Below are 8,639 nucleotides of genomic sequence, written 5' to 3'. Positions count from 1 at the left end.
TAGGGACCCTAGAAGATAGAGTACAACTGCCCCATAGAGTTTCCAAGGCTGCAATCTTTACATCCTATGTAGCAGCTGGTGGGCTTGAACTGCAGACCTTTCAGTGAGCAACTGAGCACTTTAGCCATTGTGTCACCAGGGCTTCATGGAAGAGGAAACAGTGTGTATTAAAGCTGAGAGATGGGAAGGAGTGATGAAAGAAGGCGGTCCAGTGTCCTGGGAGCTCAGGGAGCAGGAGAGGAATGCTGGACAAGGCTAAAGAAGTAGGTAGGCAGGTATGAGATGCAGAAGGGCCTTGTAAATCATGTCAAAGAGCTTGGGCTTTATCCCAAGTGCAAGAGGAAGCCATGAAAGAGATTTCAGGAGCAGAGTGCTGTGCTCAGATTTTATATTTATCACTCTGGTTGTTGTCCAAAGATGGAGTGCAGCAGTCAGGGCAGGTGAAGGGAGCATGGTAGCAGTCATTCTGATTTAACTAGAGTGATGGCAGCTGGGATGTGCAGAGGTATCAAATGATGCAAGGGGGTCCTGGAGCAAGTAATAGTCCGCATCACTGATGCATTCCTTAGACATGATTTCCCTAGTTCCTGATAACCTAAGACAATAACTTTCTAATTTTTGACAGGGTGACCTCTTCTGACTTGAGCCTGAAGTTTGCTTTGAGCGATCTGCCACCAGGTAACCACAGAACATGTTTTGCTCACATTTTTAAACCACTTGTTTCTTCCAAGACTCTATAAGACCTGAACTCAGCATCTTATTTAATTCTCACAATAACCCTATGAGTTAGGTGTTGTTTTGTTCCCATTTTATAGGTGAGGAAATTGAGGCACAGGGACGTTAGGCAACTTGACCAAGGTGCTACAAATATAAATGGCAGAGCCAAGGCTCAAACTCAAGCTTAACGGATACTAAAGCCCGTATAGAATAAACTGTATAAACATCAGGATTGTGGACCTGGATATGGAGAGAAATAGACAGATTCTAGAAGTATTTACGATGTAAAACTGATACAACTCAGGGACTAATTGTATAGGAGAGAAGATGACATAAGGGCAAGAGTTAAGGATGGCATTCATGTTTCTGGCTTGAACACTTGGGTGGGTGGTGGCACCAGTAACTGAGAGAAAAAACTGGGGGAGGAGCAGGTTTGGGGGTAATGAGTTAAATTTTGTACTTGCTAAGTTTGAGATAAGTCCTGGTGGCACAGTGGTTAAAGTGATCAACTGCTAACTGAAAGGTTAGCTGTTTGAAACCACCAGTGCCTCCTCAGGAGAAAGATGTGGCAGTCTGCTTCCATAGAGATTTACAGCCTTGGAAACCCTATGGGGTCACTATGAGTTGGAATCTACTCCATGGCAGTGGGTAAGTCTGAGGTACTTGTGAGATGATCAGGTGTCAAGAACCTCCTTTAACATTTTTGTAATGTAGGTCTGCTGGCAATGAATTCTCTGAGCTTTTGTTCCTTTGAAAAAGCCTTTATTTTGCCCTCGTTAAAACAATATATAAATATTGTTGATGAGTAAGGGATTTTGGGTAGATGATTGCTTGCTTGTTTTTTTTTTGTCCTGAATGGTTCTGATGAGAAGTATGTTGTCATTCCTAGCTTGTTCTCTATGTGGTATTTCTTTATTCTCTGTCTACCTGCAAGATTTTCTTTTGTCTTTAGTTTTCAGCAGTTTGACCATGTCTAGGTATATTTTTGGTTTTGTTTTGTGTTTACCTATTTGAGACTCTCTGCGCTTCTTGAATCTGTGTGTTGATGTCATTCATTAAGGTTGAAGAATTCTCAACCATCATATTTTCAAACATGTCTTCTGCATCACTTTTTCTCTCATTCTTCTGGTGCTCTAATTATATGCACTTTAAACCCAGAAAAACCCAAACCTACTGCTGTCGAGTCAATTCTAACTCATGGTGACCCCATGTGTTACAGAGTAGAACTGCTCCATGGGGTTTTCTTGGATATAATTTTTACAGGAGCAGATCTCCAGGCCTTTCTTTCATGGTGCCAGCAGGTGGGTTTAAACCGCCAACCCTTATGGTAGTAACCGAGAGCAAACCGTTTGTACCGCCTAAGGATCACGTGCTTATTAGATGGTTTCATATTGCTGTACAGCTATTGAATGCTCTTTTCTCTTTTAAAATTTTAGTGTGGATAATTTCTGTTAACCTATCTTTAAGTTTACTGATTCTTAACTGTATCCTGTCTCCTGATCAGTGTATCAAAGGAACTCTTTACTTCCGAATGGTATTTTTTTTATTTTTGACTCTTTTGTACAGTTTCCATCCCTCCGCTGAAATTCTCTCTCTGTTCCTGCATTTTATCCGTCTTTTCAACAAGAGTCTTTAACATATTAATCATAGTTATTTTAAAGTTGCTGTCAGACTGTTCCAATATTTGGGTCATCTATCCGTCTAGCTCTGTTGATTGTTTTATCTTGACAATGGGTTTTTTTTTTTCTTACATTTTTTGCATGCCTCATAATTTTATAATTGAATGTCAGACATTGTTTGTAGCACAGCAATAGATAGTAAAGTAAATAGTATTTCTACCCAGAAATGGGCACACCTCTTTTTCTGTAAAGCTGTTGATGTGAGGGGTTAAGTCAATCTTCTTAGTAGTTAACAAGATTAGGAGGTTTGGGTACAGCTGAATTTGTGACTGTACAGTTACCTTCAAGGATTTCATTTTACTTGGATCCACAATCAACAGCCATGGAAGCAGCAGTCAAGAAATCAAAAGATGCATTGCATTGGGCAAATTTGCTGCAAAGGACCTCTTCAAAGTGTTGAAGAGCAAAGATGTCACCCTGAAGACTCAGGTGCGCCTGACCCCCCCAAAAAAGTATTTTCAATTGCATCATATGCATGTGAAAGCTGGACAATGAATAAGGAAGACCGAAGAAGACTTGACGTCTTTGAATTGTGGTGTTGGCGAAGAATATTGAATATACCATGGACTGCCGAAAGAATTCTGTCTTGGAAGAAGTGTGGCCAGAATGCTCCTTAGAGGCGAGGATGGCGAGACTGCATCTTACATACTTTGGACATGTTGTCAGGAGGGATCAATCCCTGGAGAAGGACATCATGCTTGGCAGAGTACAGGGTCAGCGGAAAAGAGGAAGACAATCAACAAGGTGGATGAACACAGTGGCTGCAAAAGTGAGCTCAAGCATAACAACGATTGTAAGGATGGCACAGGACCGGGCAGTGTTTCATTCTGTTGTGCATAGGGTCGCTATGAGTTGGAACCAACTCGACAGCACCTAACAACAATAACAACAACAGTTACCTTCAGTGCACAAGACTCTGAAATTTTTTTTTTAGCAACGGATTGTAGTTACCTTGTGCTTAGTGTGGCCTGCAGCACTAGAATATTTTTCTGTGTCTAAGCTCCATCCTCAGCTTTTAACTAATACTCAAGACCCTCTACAGAGGGGCTCACTTTCTATGTTTTTGTTCCTCTCTCAGCAGGAGACTGTGCTTGCTCATTACTCAGTGCAAAGCTGTGGTGGTGGTGGGGGGCGAGGGGGTTCTATTAGACGCTGTGTGTCTGGGCCTCGGGATGGAGCTCCGTCAGTGTTCCCCGCCTGTTCACGGCAGCCACTCTCTGCCTTGTATCTGTGGGATGTCTTGGGTAGGAGAGAGTTTCCTGCCCCTCACCCAGTGGTAGCTGACCTTTTCCTCGTATCAGTACAGGACGCTGGGCCTGAGAGTTTGCCCCTGCCTCTGGGAAGACAACTTTTGCTTTTACCCCTTGCCAAGAATCAGTGGATTTTTGCTTGGACCTTGGGAATGAGAGGGTTTTCTCATTTCTCATCCCTGTGGTTTAAGGCTTTGCTTGATATGAAACAAAGGTCTGAGAAGTGGATGCGGTTTCTTGCCTGGGCCCCACTAAAGGGAGCACGCTGCTGACTACAGCCCCGCTAAAGGGAGCACGCTGCTGACTACAGCCCCGCTAAAGGGAGCACGCTGCTGACTACAGCCCCGCTAAAGGGAGCACGCTGCTGACTACAGCCCCGCTAAAGGGAGCACGCTGCTGACTACAGCCCCGCTAAAGGGAGCACGCTGCTGACTACAGCCCCGCTAAAGGGAGCACGCTGCTGACTACAGCCCCGCCTTAATATTTCTTATGAACACCCATTGGAGACCCGTGGAAAAAAGCTTGGGAGAGAATTTGGACTCATCTTACATTTCTGGAGCTTCCAGGGATTCTATACTCTCAAGCTAGCCCATACCAGCCCTGTAAGAATTCATTAAAATTTTAGCTGTCTTCTTCTTATCCACTTTTATGGCAGCCACCTCTTCCTATTGTGCTCTGCCAAAGGTGGCACCACTTGTGTGTCTCATCGTTTCTCCCTGGAGGCGTGTGTCAGTGTGTAAATTAGTTCACCTGGTTGCCTTGTGATCTCAGCTCTCTGATGGACTCAACACAAGTTAAGTTTTTTTTTTTTTTTACAAATATGCAAGTATTTTACTTTTTGTCATTTTTTTATTGTGGTAAATATATATGTAACAAAATGTTTGACATTTCAGAAATCTTCACATCTACAGTTTAGTGACATTAATTATGTTCACTGTGTTGTTCAATCATGATCCATCCCCAGATTTTACTATTACCCTTAACAGAAGATCAGGGTCCCCTAAACACTGAGGCCTCTTTCCCCCTTCCTCTCATCCACCCCGGTAACCACTAATAAACTCTATATACATGCCTGTTCTAGATATTTCATATAAGTGGGACCATACAATGGTTGTCCCTTAGTGACTGACTTATTTCATTCAGCATAATGCTTTCATGGTTCATATGAGTTATAATTTTGTAGATCCTGCAGCTTTTTCTTATTGTTAGGATGGGAGTGATAATCTCTTGTATCTTTCTTTATCTTAAGCGGAAGCTTTTTATATGTCTGTGTCGCAGCTTTTTAAGAGTCAATGGTATTAAAGGGAAATATTGGTTGTTAAATAAAAATGGCAGTCGGAAATGAATGAGAGCCACATAGAAAGAAGGCAATAAAACCACAATTCAAAACCTAATAGGAAAACCAAGAGGAGTTTAATTTTATCTTTCTCTTGGGTTGACAGTATTTGGCATTCCTCCTTTTTCCTTCTCAAAAATATATGCCTACAGTGGCAGGAATAACACAATAGAACAGCTTTACAGAATAACGGCAGGTTTGGGGTCAGGGAAAGAAGAAGACTTGCTTCTTCCTGCCATAATTGCCTTGTGAGAAGGAGATGAGAAAGGGAGACTAGTAAAAAAAAGACCAGAGGGAGACAATAGAACAAGCATTCGGAGAAAATTTGTGACTTCCCAGAGAAGTAATAAAATTAAAGCTCTCTAAAGAACAGTCATGCCTGGGTGGTGCAAACAGTTAATGTGCTTGTGCTAACTGAAAGTTTGGAGGTTTGAGTATACCCGGAAGTGCCTAGGAAGAAAGTCCTGGCAATCTACTTCAAAAAACCAGCTATTGAAAACCCTGTGGAGTGAAGTTCTACTCTCACACACATGGGGTCGCCATGAGTAGGACTTGACTGGACAGCAACGGTTTTGTTTTGTTTTTTAAGAAGAACAATAGATGTCTTTGGGGGCTGAGGCCCACATCACCCTAATTCCCAACAAATCTTAGTGAATTCCCAGCCATCCCAGGAACAGTCACCTCAGCTCTCAGCTTGGATATCTTTAACCGTCTGCATCCTGACCGCTCTGACATGGTCCGGGGACACGGAGAATCTCCATCACTTGGAAGCTTGTTAGGAATGCAAAATCACAGGACCTACCTCAGACCTGATGAATCTGAATCCACATTTTACCAAGACCCCCAGGTGACTCATGTGCACATGAATGTTTGAGAAGCACTGTTTTACATAATCACCATTTCTATTTTTTTTTTATTTTCAACTGTGCTTTTAATAATGAAATTAAAATCCTTCAAAGTCAAAATATTGTGAATGTATCCTTATTTTAATGATAAACAGGTTAAAAGAGCACAAAATTAAGGCATTTGAATGCGTTTTCTAGTTAAATTATCAATTTAATTGTACAATTATCATTGAAATGCATATCTAACACTCTTTATTTTCAGTTTCCCCTTTGAGCTCTGTGTTTCTAACACTGAAAAAGCTTGACTCTTTCTTGTGGCAGGAATTTGCCATTGCTTCCTCCTTTGAAAGGATTTCTTAGATCTATGAAGCCTGCCTTCTACACACAGTTCCTCCCTCCTCTCCACCTTTGTTTCAGCTCAAGAAACGGTTCCGGCATGAAGCTGCTATTGATGCTTCAAAGCCTAGCCAATGGGATACTAACAAGAACCCATTCTTCTGCCAAGGTTCTTGCCAAGAACACTCAGCTTTTTTGTTGTTGTTGTTGAAAATGTGCACAGTAAAATATACACCAACAATTTCTACATGTACAGTTCAATGACATTAACTACATTCTTCAAGCTGTGCAACTATTCTCACCCTCCTTTTTCGAATTGTTCTTCCCTCATTAACATGAGCTCATTGCCCCTAAGCTTCCTATCTAACCTTTCAAGTTGCTGTTGTCAATTCGACCCCATGTAGATAGTTCTTTAAAAGATCGCAATGCTCAAGCAGACATTCTTTACTGATTAAACTAAACTTTCCTTTGGTTTATTTTTTTTTAATTCTTTGTTTAGTATAAAGTATTATAATGAAATGTGCAAAGACCTAGAGTTAGAAAACCAAAAGATAGAACATGCTCAGCATTTCTCAAGCTGAAAGAACTGAAGAGAAAATTCAAGCCTCGAGTTGCAATATTGAAGGATTCTATGGGGAAAATGTTGAACGACGTAGGAAGCATCAAAAGAAGATGGAAGGGATATACAAAGTTACCATACCAAAAAGAATTGGTTACTGTTCAGCCATTTCAGGAGGTGGCATATGATCAAGAACCAATGGTACTGAAGGAAGAAGTCCAAGCTTCACTGAAGGCGCTGGCGGAAAACAAGGCTCCAAGAATTGACAGAATACAATTGAGATGTTTCAACAAACAGATGCAATGCTGCACATACTCACTCATCTATGCCAAGGAATTTGGAAAACAGCTACGCGGCCAACTGACTAGAAAAGATCCATATTGTGCCAATTCCAAAGAAAGGTGATCCAACAGAATGCAGAAATTATTAAACAATATCGTTAATATCACACACAAGTAAAACGTTGCTCAAGATCACTTAAAAACAGTTGCAGCTGTACATTTACAGGAAACTGCTAGAAATTCAAGCTGGATTCAGAGGAGGATATGGAACGAGGAATATCATTGCTGATGTCAGATAGATCCTGGCTGAAAGCAGAGAATACCAGAAATATGTTTACCTGTGTTTTATTGACTATGCAAAGCTTTTAACTGTGTAGATCATAACAAATTATGGATAACGTGGTGAAAAATGGGAGTTCCAGAACACTTAATTGTGCTCGTGGGGAACCTATACATAGATCAAAAGGCAGTTGTTCAAATAGAACAAGGGGACACTGTGTGTTTTAAACTTAGAAAAGGTGTTCATCAGGGTTGTATCCTTTCACTATGCTTATTCAATTTGTATACTACAAAAATAATCCAAGAAACTACACTATATGAAAAAGAATGCAGAATCAGGATTGGAGGAAGACTCATTAAGAACCTGTGATATGCAAATGACACAACCTTCCTTGCTGAAAGTAAACAGGACTTGAAGCACTTATTGATGAGGATCAAAGACTACAGCTATCAGTATGGATTATACCTCAACATAAAGAAAACAAAAATCCTCACAACTGGACAAATAGGCAATATCATGATAAATGGAGAAAACATTGACGTTACCAAGAATTTCATTTTATTTGGATCCACAATCAATGCCCAGGGAAGCAGCAGTCAAGAAATCAAAGGACACAAAGGGCAAATCTGCTGCAAAAGACCTCTTTAAAGTGTTCGAAAGCAAATATGTCACTTTAAGGACTAAGGTTCACCTGACCTGAGATGCGGTGTTTTCAATCACTTCGTGTGCATGCAAAAGCTGGACGATGAATAAGGAAGACCAAAGAAGAATTGATGCCTTTGAATTATGGTGTTGGTGAAGAATATTGAATATACCATTGACTGCCAGAAGAACGAACAAATCTATTTTGGAAGAAGTACAGCCAGAATGCTCCTTAGAAGCAAGGATTGTGAGCCTTCGTCTCACATACTTTGGACAGGTTATCAGAAGGGGCCAGTTCCTGGAGAAAGACATCATGCTTGGATGTCCTTCAATAAGACGGATTGACGCAGTGGCTGCAACAATGGGCTCAAGCATAACAAAAATTGTGAGGATGGCGCAAGACTGGGGAGTTCTGTTGTACATGGGACCGCTAAGAATTGCGAAACTAACTTGATGGTACCTAACAGCAACATTCTTTCATTTAAAGTGGACTTCAGGGGATATTTTTGGTTTAAGGTTTAAAGATTATCTCAGGGCAATAGTTTTGGGAGTTTATCCAGCCTCAATGGCCCCAGAAAGTCTGAATTCCATGAAAAATTGAAATTCTGTTCTGCATTTTAGCTAATTTTGATCAGGATTTTTCTGTGGAATCTTTGATCAAAGTGTTCAGTAATGGTAGCCAGGCACCATCCAGTTCTTCTGGTCTCATAGCAG

General features: G+C 41.0%; 1 protein-coding gene across 2 annotated transcripts in view; it reads left to right on the top strand.

Moving 5' to 3' along the window:
• The first annotated feature begins 620 nt into the window (after positions 1 to 620).
• NCALD (neurocalcin delta) overlaps positions 621 to 8,639 on the top strand; it is a 317,609-nt gene continuing 309,590 nt past the window's right edge. The window contains exon 1 of one of the 2 annotated variants that reach the window (XM_023545925.2): positions 621 to 678. The gene's annotated coding sequence lies outside the window, so the exon portion shown is untranslated. The remainder of the gene's footprint in view (positions 679 to 8,639) is intronic. The other variant, XM_023545923.2, reaches the window with a different exon arrangement.

Source organism: Loxodonta africana, chromosome 14 (genome assembly GCF_030014295.1).
Source record: "Loxodonta africana isolate mLoxAfr1 chromosome 14, mLoxAfr1.hap2, whole genome shotgun sequence".
Lineage (NCBI taxonomy): Eukaryota > Metazoa > Chordata > Mammalia > Proboscidea > Elephantidae > Loxodonta > Loxodonta africana.
This window is presented reverse-complemented; position numbering and strand designations above follow the sequence as displayed.